At 41.7% G+C, this 16,286-nt stretch overlaps 1 protein-coding gene across 1 annotated transcript in view; it reads left to right on the plus strand.

Annotated features, from left to right (window-relative positions):
• Positions 1–256: 256 nt before the first annotated feature.
• aop (anterior open) overlaps positions 257–16,286 on the plus strand; it is a 143,636-nt gene continuing 127,606 nt past the window's right edge. Inside the window, exon 1 of the mRNA XM_067143627.2 lies at positions 257–788. The gene's annotated coding sequence lies outside the window, so the exon portion shown is untranslated. The remainder of the gene's footprint in view (positions 789–16,286) is intronic.

Below are 16,286 nucleotides of genomic sequence, written 5' to 3' on the forward strand. Positions count from 1 at the left end.
GCACCATACTTCCGACCGGCCGGTCTGTTGAGTACACTCGGATCAACTGGCAGTCGAGAGCAACTCACTAGGTCCGTATCGATCCAAGCACCGTGGTAATTGCTTCTATGAAGGACTGTACACTTGCTATTATAAAGGAGCGTAGCTTCCTGCTTTGAGTGGCAGCAGCGGGGGAGGAGTGCTGGTCGGGAGGAGGGAGGGGAAGATAGAGCGGTGGGGAATGAGGAGACGGATATCCGCCACAGGCATGAAGCGCGAGGAAGGGGAAGCACGATGCTAGCGCCAAGTTCGCCATTGTAGCAAGCACGTAGTGGGGGATTTGTGAACTATATCGCTACTCTATACTGCTCAGGCTGTTTGGTTTGTTGTGAGCTCCAGAACACTTTGCACATTCGCACCGAGGAAAGCCGGCGGGTGGCTGGCAATGCGTACACTTGACTCGAGCTGTTTAGGCCGACAAGTACACCTGACTAGCTGTAGTGTTGCCAAGGACGAACAAGTGTTTATCTTTAACTACTGTGACTGTATGTGTCGGAATGTGAATAACGAAAGAATATTTATATGACAATCCAGTGTGTGTGTGTTGAGTGGGTGTGTTGTGTTCACAGAATTATATTTCTTCAATCACAGCAGCAGGTGTTATAATCTATAAATTGAAACTTATTTATTTTATTTTATAAAACTGGATGAAAGTGACTTGTGTTGGTGTCAAGATAAGGATTTTTTTGCCGCTGTCAACTTCTTCTGACTCTACAATAAGGATATACTTCTGCAAGAAGTTCTTTCAGGTAAGTGAAACATTTAAAATGTCTGTAATCGGAATGTCATTTTTGGCGGGCGTTATATTTCGTCATATCTCACTTGTTGCTTCAGTGCTTCCAAGGCTTTCATTGTGCATTTATCTACAAACATGAGGCAAATTTTAGACTGGCATACACCTAATTTTGTTATGACTTTCACTATCGTCCCTTATAAGTCCAAGTCATTAGTTTCAATTTTACCAAGTTTGATTATATTTAGACTGATGCTTTCACGACGTGTGTTAAATATGATACTATATTGGGATTTTGACCTGTCAAAGAAATAAACAGTAGGAAATATTTAAGTTTCGCGAATTACTTTTGTGAACTAGTGGGAAAGTTAGGAATAGATAATATTATTAAGATGATCCGTCAAATGTTGTTAGGACTGACGTAAACAATGTTTACAGAGCATTGTCGGTTATAGATGCGTATTGGTTTCTCCCTGTATTTCACACCAAGATTTGCCTAGATTTTGCTGTCATAACCTCATTATTAACGACAGTTTCAGGTGGTTGTGATTTCCTTTATTTAGGAGCTTTCTTTCCAAATTACTGGATTTTAAAACAGTTTTGGAATGATGAGAGAACTTCCTTGTATTCACATATTTGTTACATGAACAGTCAAACCACACGGTTAGTGTTTACTATTTCTCTCCTACGTTTATGGCCCTCTTATCTGCACTTTGCATTGTTAAAATTGCTACACCTGACTCGTGATGTGCACACTGAACAAATATACCGCCGTGGATTCTCAAACGGCTGCCAACATTGCTGACTCGACTCTCTGAAAGGCTATAGGTTATCGGTATCATAATATTAAAATGCGCACATGCTTCACCCCGAGTTTCCGAAGAAGACCTGGTCCGCGTTGTCAGATGACTGCCGGATGTAATTTAAGATCAGTTTTTATTGCTACTTAGAATACGTCAATACACCATTTCCTAGGAGCCGTTCTTTACTTTTGCGAAGCCAACCTTCCGTCTTGATGAGCCTGTGCTGAAGAATGTTGGCAACTGTTTATCTCTAGCACTGCATTTCTTACTCCCTGATCTATTGTGGTATTCAAGAACAATAGGGTATCAAGTCTTCGTAGAAGTCGATTAAATTTTGTTAGGATCATTAATTCGGTACGTAGTATGATGGCAAGACTCTTTTAGTTTGTCGGAATGATGCGGAGCATTTTATGTAGATAGGTAGTTTAAAGATCGAAAGTATCTTATGTAGTACCTTATATCTTATGTACTTAATCATCACTAAAATCGTCATAGATATATAAGTCAAGCCGTTTACGATGGTGTATTAGTTATTATCTGATCCGGTACACCTGACTGAACACCTGTTATTGCGAGTAGTAATGCTGTGGTATAGGATTGGATGGAGAGTTGAGTTGGCCGGAGATTTTTTTTTTTAGAGTAACCACGGTCAGAACCTTGATTCGATTCTGGAACTCACGATAGCGAAACTGCCTTCTACGGCGCAAATAGTTGATTATTTAGTCATGTTGTTTAGTGGTGGTGGTGGTAGTGATTATTGTTTTAAGAGGAAGTGCAACAGGGCAACCATGATATTAAGTGATTTAGAGATGTTTGATACTTTTGGAGTTCTCTAATGCTTTGTTAAATTCAGGCTGGGTAGCTCAAGGTGGCGGGTTCGATCCCGAACCAGTATTTGAAGGTGCTCGTATCGATAGATTTACTGGCACGTTAAAGAACTGCTGCAGTACACAATTCCGCCACTTCGGCGCCTCCAAAGGCCGCGAAGTTCGAGCCACGATCAGAAATAGCGTAGAACGAGAGTTTTATTTTAATAACTATTTCTTTCCTAAATTAAGAAATGCCACTGATATTAGCCGATGCGTTTCGGTTTCAGTTTTCTTCAGTTTGGGAAGCTGACAGTTTATACGTGTACACAGCCTAATCTTAAATGGGTATAAATTTAGTTATTATTGTTTTGATCAACAATTCAGAGAGCAACCGACGGAAATCAGGAGGTTGTGGGTTCGGATCCCACTGGTATCCTGTTGGCCATTTTTGTTTTGTACTTAACTTCTCTTCAACACATACTAAATGTATGTAACACGACCTAATAGGTTGAAAGTCGATTTCGATTACAATGCGGTCATGAAAATTCCATACTCATTAATTCATAGACTGGTTTGATGCAGGTTTTCATGCTGCCGTTTATCGTTTTCTCTTCATCTCTGCCTGATTGTTACATCTTACCTCTGCACTAATGTCCGGTTTCATGGCTAAATGGTTAGCGTGCTGGCCTTTGGTCACACGGATCCCGGGTTCGATTCCTGGCATTGTCGAGAATGTTAACCATAATTGGTTAATGTTGCTATCATCATCATTTCATCCTCATCTCAACGCGCAGGTCGCCTACGGGTGTCAATTCTAAAGACCTGCACCTGGCGAGCCGAACTTGTCCTCGGACACTCCCGGCACTAAAAGCCATACACCATTTCATTTCTACACTAACCTGTTTTAACAAGTCGTATGTGTCTTGAGATGTATCCAATCTATCTTTATTCCTCGTCAAATTTCCCCAAATAGTTTTCATCTCTTCAGCATAATCAGTATCTCCACTATCGGCAGCCCTGAAGATGGTTATCCGCGGTTTCCCATTTTCACACCAGGCAAATGCTGGGGCTGTACCTTAATTAAGGCCACGGCCGCTTCCTTCCAACTCCTAGGCCTTTCCTATCCCATCGTCGCCATAAGACCTATCTGTGTCGGTGCGACGTAAAGCCCCTAGCAAAAAATCAGTATCTCTTCATTAGTGATCCGATGTCCTCATCCCATCTTCTTGTCTATCTTCAACACCACATTTTAAGTACTTAAACTCCCTCCTGCTCCGATTATCGTCCACTTTTCACTTCCGTTTAATAGTTGTTTGGAGTGAAATCTATAAATGTAGCTTAACTTGTAACTCGATTCCCAAGCAGGATCATTGTTGAATGTCGTAGGATTTTTCTTTCTATGGAATTGGTCTATTTTTTCCATGAGGGAAGAATGGCACTAAGGTTATTTTTAGGCTGTGCTGCCTATCTCTTAGTATTTTATTATTTTGTAATGTGAATGCAGAAATTGAAAGTGAACTTAATATAAACAATAACAATTGCACGTATGATCAACGGTTGTAGATGATAAACGGAACCACAGTAATAGTTCGCATATAGAGTGAATGATTGGTGGATAAGGTCAGTTCTAAAACTATCACCACCACTCGGTACATTGTCAGAGTGTACAGAGCATATTAATTTGAAATTTATTTTTACTAATCATGCTGCAATGTAGTCAGCATAACTTCGCCAGTTCAATTAGATTGTGAGGGAAGTAAAACACAAGGTGTCTTATTGATAATTTTCTGGTCAGATGTTCTTGCTGTGTCCTTAGAAGTTTTGTTTTCCAAAGGAATTCCATTTTTTCTTTTTTTTTCGTTTAGACGAGGGGCTTACGCTCCCCTTACGCATGTTACGTTTGATAAACGGATTGAATTCTTTAAATCTGTAATGTACCCTTTATCCCCTATGACTTTTTTTTTTTTTTTTCAAAAGTAGAGTTTATGATGGTGATAAACGGCAACAGATGTTTGTTGGAGGCAGGCGCACACTGTCAGTTAACTTATAATGAGAAAAGTATGTTGGCCAGGATCGCTGAGGTTGTTTCCGCAAGCTATAAATATACAACAATAGGGTGGAGGGGGCCAGAGGGGCGTTGGCACATAATCAGATTCATGGCAATTCCTCGCTCTTCCCAATTGCCGGACGCACCGCGCGGCTTGAATTACAGCGAGCGGTAGGAATAAACTGATGTTTAAAGAGCATGTGCGTGTAGGTTGGGTGTCGCTCGAAGGAAATGCTCTGGGCGTATGCGTATTCTCGCTATAACTAAAGGCCACACTTCCTTATGAGTTTCTGTCTTACAGTATGCAAAACAAGGGGAGGGGGAGGGGATGTACTTTGGCTAACATATTTGAAAGTAAATACAAAGGCGGGGAAGGGGGTTACCATACTGTAAAATTAAAAAACTGGGAGTATTCATATCCAGTGGTTTATTTCACATATTTTTCACTGGTTTGGAAATTATTTTTAAGGAAATCCCTTTTAGAGGAAATGCTGTCCTAGTACTGCACACATGTTCCAATTTTCAACGTGAGCTTATTTCGCTCTTCTGTCCACTGGAAACTTAGAAGATATTTTATCTACAGCTGCGTTAGGTGCAGGTATGGCAAACTAGTAGGCTACTGTACCACTCTCAACAATTCAACTCAATCGACATTACTGAACATGTTGGTGCCATTTCTCTGCAACACTTTTCCCTATTAAAGTTGCACAGTTATTTTTGCAGTAAGTTCTTAAAGCACTTATTTCATCATTTATTTGACCTACATTTGGTTTTCACGATTTTCATAGCTGAAAATTACTATTCACTAACATGCGAATGAACGAAGATTTTGCATAGTTATATTTGGACAAAGATTGGAAACTATCCGTACTTGTCAAAAGGTAGATTGTTTCGAGAGCGGCGTTGCAACAATACACCACTGGCAGAACGTCGGATACAAATATAAATGAGGTTGACTGCCGGCCAGAGAGTGCCTAGGAAGGAAGACAAATGAATAGCGAATCAAAATTTAATCGCGAGTCGCATCGGCTGATGTATACTACCACTGTGGGGTTCGAGTAAAGTAATTTATATTTACTCACCGAGTTACCAACTTATTTTTTATCATGTCTCTACACAGCACTCGAAACGACGCCATAGTCCTGAAAGTCTCTGTCAGGTGAAAAATGTAAACAAATAAAGAAGATAAATGGGTATTGATAAACATGATGATTATAGACCTCATAGTGAACATGTAAAGTCGTTAGAGAAATTTAAGTTCACAAAAACGTGAAAAAGTATTTATACTCACAACTTTCTTTTGCCTAAAGATTAAGTTAGGAGTATTTCTTAAAATGATTAATTTGCTTGTCATGTGGGTTAGGTATTTTATAAGTCCTGTAATCCTTGTGTTGTGCTTGTAAAGAAGAATTAATATCACTAACAATGGTTTAAGAAGTTGTATTCATTGTGTATTACACATTATGGGGAAGAAAATAGGTTTGCTTCCTCAATTGAGTGCACCAGCGAAAACGCAATTTTTGCGAGAGTCGAAATATTTTCAAAAATGAGTTTTCCCTCTAAATTTTTAAAACAGTGATAATTTACTAAACGTCTCTACTTTTGAGATCGATTCAGAAATCTGTCCCTACATTGCGAAGAAAAGAGCCGAAGGTCGTTACGCGTAGAGACTTTTCCCTACGGTCGACAGCATTGTTTACACAAGACATAAAAGATAGAATATTTACTTTTCTACAACTACTGTTTATAACATTTTAGATAGAACTCATATTTGCTGCGAAGAGATGCTTGGCAATTTGTGTAAAATTTGGTAATTGTGAAACGCAAGGAACATGGGATAATGCTAATCTCTGTGCAGGGAAGTCAAGTGTCGAACACGTATCGTAGGTTTATATTTTGTTCTTCTAATGATATTTATTTTGTGTGTTCGTTTGTTTCAAGTACCCAGATAAGCACTGACTTAAAATATATAGTAGAAGATTTTCCTTGCATTGGCAAACCACCTCCTCGTAGGCCTATAGAGATATGTGATTGAGATGGTCCTTTCCAGTGATCCAATCTATCTGCGGGCTCCCATTGATCTACATTTAGGGCTATCGGCCAGGTGGCAGATTCCCTATCAGTTCTGTACCTAGCCTGTTCTTAAATGATTTCAAAGGAGTTGGACATTTATCAAACATCTCCCTTGATAAATTATTCCAATCCATAATTTCTCTTCCTATAAATGAATATTTACCCAAACTTGTCCTCTTAGATTTCGAACTTAATCTTCCTTTTATGTTTTTTCCTACTTTTAAAAACTCCACTCAAGCGTAATCGTTCACTAATATACTTCTATACTGACAACTCGGAACATTCCGCTTAGCCGAGCAGCTCGTCTCCTTATTTCCAAGTCTGCTCAGCCCAAACTTTGCTACATTTTCGTTATGCTCCTCTCTTATCGAAATCACCCAGAACAAATCGTGCTGCTTTCCTTTGGATATTTTCCATTCTTATATCAAGTAGTCCTGGTGTAGGTCCTGTACACTGGAACCATACTCTTATTGGGGTCTTACCGGTGACTTATATACGCCCTTTCTTTACATCCTTACTACAACCCCTAAATACTCCCATAACCATATGAAGAGATCTGTAACCCTTATTCACAACCCCTTTTATGTGATAACCACAGTGAAGATCTTTCGGTATATTAACACCTATGTACTTGAGTGATTCCCACGAGTTACTGTCATTCCTTCAAAATAGTGATTAAAACTGAGAGAACTCTTTGTGAAACATCAATCTCTTTTGAAAGGTTTTATTTAGGTTTTTGTACTTTTTATCAATTTAGACTGATTGAGTTCCTTCTAATCTTAAATAAAACACGTACATTTTGTAATAAAATAGAGCACCTGATTATAGTAAAGAATATGACAGGCTGTCGGTAATATCTTTCAGTGCTTGGGGCTATTTAAGATAAAAATGTAAGCAAGTTCCTCCACTACGCGGAGAAGCATGGATAAGTTACAGTATGTTTTTTCCCTGTCGTAGTATACATACAGTAGATGACGTACACTGGTTGCCATAGTTACCGTGGCGTTGGAAAGATGAAATAAATAAATAAAGAAGTACCTGTGGAGTCATCTGTTAATCACAGCATGCACTACAAGTGATTCTTCGGTGCTTACTGCATACAAAATGGTCAGAATATTCTTCAAAATGCGTTCCAATTCTGCTTTTGTCGGAAGACGTGCAGCCAGCCATCTTTAAGCCTAGAAAGTAACACAGATGAATGCAAAATCAGACCACATTTTAACATTGCTTCTATAAAAATCCCTGTGATCTTGCTGTTACTCCCTTTTCCACACACGTGCACTAACCGAGGGATTCAATTGATTAACCTGGGTAACTGCTGTAGTGTACACTCCTACGGAGACTCCCACTGCTATAATACATGCGCTCATTAGACTGTAAATATATATATCTATGGATTATTATGGGCATTGTGGGCGCTCATGCCCATTGATCCCTTCTTCAAAGTTGCGTTAATTGGAAGACGACCGAGCTCGATAGCTGCAGTCGTTTAAGTGCGGCCAGTAACCGGTATTCGGGAGATAGTAGGTTCGAATCCCACTGTCGGCAGCCCTGAAAATGGTTTTCCGTGGTTTCCCATTTTCACACCAGGCAAATGCTGGGGCTGTACCTTAATTAAGGCCACGGCCGTTTCCTTCCCACTCCTAGCCCTTTCCTGTCCCATCGTCGCCGTAAGACCTATCTGTGTCGGTGCGACGTAAAACAACTAGCAAAAAAAAAAAAAAAAAAAAAAAAATTGGAAGACGCAGGAGGGCTTCATTCAGCCGATTTGAGACCCCTCAGGGATCGGTCTGTAGCCCGTCGGAGGGATCCACCAGCATAGCTTGGAGCAGACATGGGGTACTGTATTTCGGGACTAATGGTAGGCCCTTTCAAGACATCTTCCTTTCTTAACCTAGGACAGTGCTGGAATGTTAGTGGGGTATATGTCGGAAGGCACCTTTCGGAGCCTGGACGTCGGAACACGTGTTTCTTTAGGGACCTCAGTGAACATTTAACTTCCCTCTGTTATGTTTCGTATGTTCACTGTATCCCATGTTATATTCTGCGATCCCTCAGGAACATACATGCACATTCTATTGGATTGGCTTTGCATAGGCCTATAGAACGTCTATATAACGAATTGGAGTTAAATGAAGTTTACATTTACGCAGTAGCGTTGAGAACTTACAAATATAGCTTTTTATGAATTCTATTAGCGGGTACCATTATCAATATCGTATTAATTCTGGAGTACAAATTTCGCAGCTGAGCGATGTATTTTACTTTTTCAACATCAGTTCTTCGTTTTTCACTCTAACTTGCATTCACTAGATCAGGGCGATTTACTCATTATTATTTCTACGTAAAGAAAAAGGGGGTTGCTGCTGTTATGCAATATAAATATGTATTAATGAATGGAAACCGCAGACGATGTATATCTATCTTTCTTTCTTAATCTGCTTACCCTCCAGGGTTGGTTTTTCCCTCGGACTTAGCGAGGGATCCCAGCTCTACCGCCTCAAGGGCAGTGTCCTGGAGTGTGAGACTTTGGGTCGGGGGATGCAACTGGAGAGGGGGACGAGTACCTCGCCCAGGCGACCTCACCTACTATGCTGAACAGGGGCCTTCTGGGAGGGGGGATGGGAAGATTGGAAGGGATAAACAAAGAAGAGGGGAGGAAGCGGCCGTGGCCTTAAGCTAGGTACCACCCCGGCATTTGCCTGGAGGAGAAGTGGGAAACCACGGAAAACCACTTCGAGGATGGCTGAGGTGGGAATCAAACCCACTTCACTCAGTTGACATCCCGAGACTGATGGATCCCGTTCCAGCCCTCGTACCACTTTTCAATAATTTCGTGGCAGAGCCGGGAATCGAATCCGGGCCTCAAGGGGTGGCAGCTAATCATGCTAACCACTACACCACAGAGGTGGACCTGTATATCATCACAGGTCCTTAAAGGGATTATTTCATTTCTTATTTCAAGTATTATTTATTTTTTAAGTTGATCGTGATTTTCAGGTAGTCTTGTATAGATTAATTACGGTCTGGCACAAACGGTCTACCTGCAGACGGTTAAATCTCTTTCATTTAACACGTCCTCAAATTGGCAACATGTTCATTTTTCTCCGTACGTTGCTCAGTCTTCTATCTTGAATACCTCTTCCAGTGGCCTTGATGTCCTCTTAAGTTTGGTCCGTATTTTTTTTTCTATTTTAGTCTAGTGTTTCTTACCTCATGGTAGTGAATTTGCAAGCAAGTTTACTCTCAATACATTAACAAGTATTTACAGGTGTACAAGTTAGATATAAAGGGGCATTCGTTGACTCACATTTGTATTCGTATACATGAGGTACGAAGAATAAAAGCAAGGCCATCTCCGTACAGGCTATGAAGGTCCTCGGATGAGCGGAAGGTAAAGGCTTTCGCTATCCGTAACTTCGACACTAAGAGAGATGAGAGTGGTTAGCTCTACACCAGGGCGCCTTGGCTACCTGCAATTAACGTGGTAATCATTGTGTGTGTGTGTGTGTGTGTGTGTGTGTGTGTGTGTGTGTGTGTGTGTGTGTGTGTGTGTGTGTGTAGGCTGAGTGCTATGTGCCGCTCCGGAAGAGGAAATTCCGATTCTGAAAATGTTTATAACTCTCTGGTGGGAAATCGAACCCAGGTCCTTTCGGGTGGACTGAGCACGCCTTTACCGCCTCGGGTAGGCCATTAATATTACAGGCTGTGATAAAGAGGATGAGAACAATGAGAACAATTAAAATCACGATAGGAATGGACTCTCTTAATGTTCATCCGGACCAACTCTCCCGGAATGTCATTTCAGACATGCTTTGCGGCCTCAAGTGCTCCAGGAGTTCTCATGACGTCTTGAATCACAATTTATTATGTTCCTAAAACGACTTTTTCGATGGCTAACGGCCATAAAACGTCAAGAACCGTCGAAAATTGGAGATCCATTTTTTTGCACGAGCACAGTACTTCCTTCGCTCCTATAGGCATTCGAAGTTAAAACTTGAAATTGTGACCAAGCAGAATGACCAAGGGGATTGCCGTCTGATGCATTATGATAGCAAAACTACATCACGTAAGTTTCCTTCAGTTAACTCTGCATGAAAATTACGATTTTGAGGATTTGTTCCTATCATTTTTTGAATTATGCGCAGTTTGGGTCACGTAGCTGTCAGCTTGTATTCCGGAGATAGTTGGTTCGAACCCCGTTGTCGGCAGTCCTGAAGATGGATTTCCGCGGTTTCTCATTTCCACACTAGGCAAATCCTGTACTTTAATTAACGCCACAGTCGCTTCCACACCACTCCTAGACCTTTTCTATCCATCCTCACCATAAGACCTACCTGTGTCGGCGCGACGTAAAGCAAATTTTAGGAAAATATATTTGAATTGTTCTGATCCTCTTTATCACAGCCTGTGATTTTGGACGACATTTCTTGTACAGCCTGTATAACATGGAAATCACGTTATGAGTCAAATCTTAATCTAATGGAATAATGGCAAATACTGATATTTAAAAGAATGCTTTGAGGAGACATCTTTTCCTATGGTCCGCACTTTCCAGTATTTAGGATACTAACAGGTCAGATAACCTAAGTGAAGTCTACTTTAGGTGTAAAAGATCACTAGGATACTTAGCAATTCCACTTTATCCAAACTCGCTCAAAAATAAATCCTTCTTCACCTTATCCCTTATTTTTCTGAGGTAACTGGATCCACCCTGTCTCATTTCTCGACCAGAGTCTTTAGAGATCTTCGCCAGAATCTCTCAGCCTAGTGATGAGAAGTGTTTGAAATGTGGGTTTACTGTTGCATGCTTCATATCAGCAGGGTAGAGAGAATACGCAGTGAGAAGGTATTGACCAGGATGTGTAAAGAAAAAGAACTGTGTGGGATGTTAAGATCAAGAAGCTCTCCTGTTTTGATCATACCATGAGGCACCCGGAGACTTACATCCTCCTAAAAATAAATATACAAGGGAGGATCGTGGGGAAGAGATTACCTGAGAGATCCGCACGTCCTGGGTGAAGAACCTGCGATTTTTCGCCATTCCGCGCAGCCACCGAAAAAAAAAAAAAGCCAAAAATGATCGCCAACGTCCGATAACGGGTACGCCACTAGTAGAAGAAGTGATTTATTGGTTACTTATTTTGGGCGGTTTTAAATATTTCTTGGTTCTCCAAATGAAATGCTTGTCAGCTTGTCATCTCTTATTCGCATGAGATTCAATCATGGCAGTTTTGCAGATCATTTCTACCGAATAGGAGTCCTAAACTTGCCTTACTGTTCCTACATCTCTTATTCGCATGAGATTCAATCACGGCAGTTTTGCAGATCATCTCTACCGGACAGGAGTCCTAAACTTGCCTTACTGTTCCTGTGATCGCCAAGCAATCGTCCAAAATCACAGGCTGTGATAAAGAGGATCAGAACAATTCAAATACAAAGTTTTTGCAATTTGCTTTACGTCGGTGACCTCAACCACATCTTCTCATGTCACCTATTATAATATACAGCAGAAAAAAATCATAACAACTTTACTTTCATTGAACTTCCTACTTTTCGTATTTTCGTTAACATTATTCGGTTCGCACATGCGCAAGGACGCAACTAGAGCACGCAAATTCGTAGCGCGGAATACGATGATTTCCCATTTCTTCTAAAAGTTTGTCTATCAAATCGCAAGTGAAAGTACCTTTAATTTTGTATGATATTCTTTTAGCTGTGTTCCCATGTAGTTTCATTTCCAGCTTCGCTCCTTGCTGAATAATCCAACCTCCCATAATCGCTTTTATATCATCAAAATAATACTGTCCTAATACTATCCTAATTATTTTCTTTATTTCGTACCTTTACCTTTTCCCTGATATTGTTGTATAAAGCTTCAAACACCTCAAACACAATAACTGAAATTGTTTGTTTTGATACTGTAGACAAATAGGTATATAAGTGAAATGTCTGAGTCACCAGTTGCTAGGAATCTTAAAGTTATACCTATAAAAAAATAGCCTGTCATTAGTGGAGCCAGCTTTCTGATAATCTGTATAATTACTTGCAATTTCAGACCCAATTACTGTCAGTAAGAACTGAAAGTCTCAAGAAAAATTTGAAAACCTGCTGCATCATGAATTAAAAGCTCTGACAAAAGTGTTTTCCCCAAACTTAATTCTCGGAGGCCCGGGTTCGATTCCCGGCTCTGCCACGAAATTTGAAAAGTGGTACAAGGGCTGGAACGGGGTCCACTCAGCCTCGGAAGGTCAGCTGAGTAGAGGTGGGTTCGATTCCCACCTCAGCAATCCTGGAAGTGGTTTTCCGTGGTTTCCCACTTCTCCTCCAGGCAAATACCAGGATGGTACCTAACTTAAGGCCACGGCCGCTTCCTTCCCTCTTCCTTGTCTATCCCTTCCAATCTTCCCATCACCCGCAAGGCCCCTGTTCAGCATAACATGTGAGGCCGCCGGGGTGAGGTACTGGTCATCCTCCCCATTTGTATCCCACGACCTAGAGTCTGAAGCTCCAGGACACTGCCCTTGTGGCGGTAGAGGTGGGATCCCTCGCTGAGTCCGAGGGAAAAACCAACCCTGGAGGGTAAGCAGATTAAGAAAGAAAGAAAGAAAGAAAGAAAGAAAGAAAGAAAGAAAGAAAGAAAATAATGAAAGCTGCAGCTGTAAGAATTTTCTTCTTCCTGACCCTATCCATTGTAACCTCACAAACAGCTACTTTGGTGTGGACACAGTGTTGAAGTTTGTTAACAAAAGTTTATTAACATGCTGAGAAATGTTTTCATTAACATTGTTTATTAACTTGTTTCGTTAACATTGTTTATTACCGAGCGGGTTGGCCGTGCGGTTAGGGGCGCGAGGCTGTGAGCTTGCATCCGGCAGATAGTGGGTTCGAATCCTACTGTCGGTAGCCCTGAAGATGGTTTTGCGTGATTTCCCATTTTCAGACCAGGAAAATGCTGGGACTGTACCTTAATTAAGGCCTCGGCCGCTTCCTTCCAACTCCTAAGCCTTTCCTAACCCATCGCCGCCATAAGACCTATCTGTGTCGGTGCGACGTAAAGTCACTAGCAAAAAAAAAAAACATTGTTTATTAACTTTCGTGTGGACTAACCATTACTTCTACCTTTTATAATTAAATTTATAGTAAGTTATTGATAGGTTTTACATTTTATTTGAGGGGGCCCGATTTTTTTATTTTGGCAGGCTGCCCGTGTCGCATTCCTTACGCACTTCATTCCAGGACATACTTTGCCATATCATGTCTGCATCAAGGTGTGAAGTTGAGCTTGTTCATGGTTTCCTAACTCTGTATTACACATAATTCTTTCAAGTCACATCATGAGAGAATCGTGAGTCAATTGATTGTTTTGACGGGGAGGAACATGTGAAGTTCTGCAGCTCCAGTTTGTAGCTAACCAGCTTATCCTGAGTCGGCCAAAGAAGGGCGAGAGGGGGGAGACGGACGGACGGACACTCAAGTGGGTGTTTGTGCTAATGGTGCGGTGCGGGGCGCGGAGAGAACCAGGAAATAGCGCCGGCTCGCTTCTCATTGGTCCGCTCATTTCAGGAAGACCGTGATCCCCACAACATATACTACTAACCACTGTTGCCATGTTAAAAAGTATCTTTCTTACTTATACAATTGCACTGTGATCACTCTGTCTAGTCTCTTGCCAATTCATGTTAATTGCGAAGAATGCAAAAAGAAGATGGCTGTTTTTGCAGCTTGATATTTCCGCGAGTCAGCGCTAAGGACGCAGCGACCGGGTGTCATTGGAGTGTAGACTTGGTTGGTTAGTTCCGGTATACCCTGTGTTTACATTCCGAGATTAGATAGTACCTAATTGTTTGTGCGTGGCGCTACCCTGCGATATGAAATTGTTTGTCAGGAAAGCAGACGATCCATCTGTCGGAATAATGTATCATACATACATCTTCATTGTAGCCTGTTATGCCTTTCAGTGTTCAGTCTGCGATCCTCTGTGCATGTACTAATCGCCGCCACAATCCTCTATTTGTAACTAGTTCTATGGCCTCATTTATTTCTCTATACAGTACCTCTTTTCTTTAAATCACTAGAAACAGAGTCTTACCGTTGTCTTGTCGGTCTCCTACTCCTCTTACCCTCGTTAAGAGTCCATTACTCTCCTAGGAAACCTATCCTTCTCTATTCGCCTCACATGACCCCACCATTGAAGCCCTTTTTTTTTTTTTGCGTCATTCCTAACCTTTATTTCCTCAGTCCGAGTAACCTCCTGCCATTGTTCCCACTTGTTTGTACCAGCAATTATTCTCGTTACTTCGATACCTGTTACATCCAGTTTATGAATAAGATGTCCGATTCGTTGGCTGAGCGGTCAGCGTACTGGCCTTCGGTTCAGAGGGTCCCGGCTTCGATTCCCGGCCGGGTCGGGGATTTTAACCTTAATTGGTTAATTCCAATGGCACGGGGGCTGGGTGTATGTGTGGTCTTCATCATCATTTCATCCTCATCACGACGCGCAGGTCGCCTACGGGAGTCAACTGGAAAAACCTGCACCTGGCGAGCCGAACATGTCTTCGGACACTCCCGGCACTAAAAGCCATACGCCATTTCATTTATGAATAAGATATCCTGAGTCCACCCACTTTCACTCTCGTAAAGCAAAGTCGCCACATAAAAGATCTCTTGTAACACGTTTGCTGTTTATCCAGTAAAATTAATTAAAACTCAGCCATAAATCGCCCGACAGAGATCCGGTTGACACTGTCATCTGGCAGAGTAAAACGTAACGTCGAAATTGACGTGCAGACAGCCTAAAGTTCATGGAATGAAAATGGCTGCACACTGTAGCTACAGCCATACGATTGTTTATTTATTTATCTTATTTTGCACAGTTTCCTGATAGGGCAATACGCCTACATTTTATTGTGTAGGACAGACCTTCCACTCTCGTCAATACAGTATTTGGAATCTTAATCGCTTAATATTAGGAATTAAACGCCTACTCTCGCCCTTTCCTGTGCTTCTTTTGTTTTGCTTCGTTTTTCATGAACTGTGTTGTATTGTCTCTGCAAATTCTTTTCATGTATCGCATACGATAGAGCTGTAATATAATGTTACTGTGTACTGTGTCCGGCTCCATGGCTAAATGGTTAGCGTGCTGGCCTTTGGTCACAGGGGTCCCGGGTTCGATTCCCGGCAGGGTCGGGAATTTTAATCATCATTGGTTAATTTCCCTGGCAGGGGGGCTGGGTGTATGTGTTGTCTTCATCATCATTTCATTCTTATCACGACGCACAGGTCGCCAACGGGCGTCAAATCAAAAGACCTGCACCTGGTGAGCCGAACCCGTCCTGGGATCACCCGGCACTAAAAGCCATAGGCCTACGTCATTTCATTTTTACTGTGTATTGTTTTTATTAGATACCGCGCGTTTGTCTTTTGGCGTGACTATACATGCCCCCCAAAAAATTCCCGTTATTTACCACCAGCCGGCGCGATCTAGAGTTTTCAGTCAGCTAGTTGCTTTACGTCGCACCGACACAGATAGGTCTTATGGCGACCATGGGATAGGAAAGGCCTAGGAGTTGGAAGGAAGCGGCCGTGGCCTTAATTAAGGTACAGCCCCAGCATTTGCCTGGTGTGAAAATGGGAAACCACGGAAAACCATCTTCAGGGCTGCCAACAGTGGATTCGAACCCACTATCTCCCGGATGCAAGCTCACAGCCGCGTGCACGGCTAACTCGCCCGGTGATCTAGATATTTTTTTTTCTATTGGATTTACGTCGCACCGACACAG

Source organism: Anabrus simplex, chromosome 3 (assembly GCF_040414725.1).
Source record: "Anabrus simplex isolate iqAnaSimp1 chromosome 3, ASM4041472v1, whole genome shotgun sequence".
Taxonomy (NCBI): Eukaryota; Metazoa; Arthropoda; class Insecta; order Orthoptera; family Tettigoniidae; genus Anabrus; species Anabrus simplex.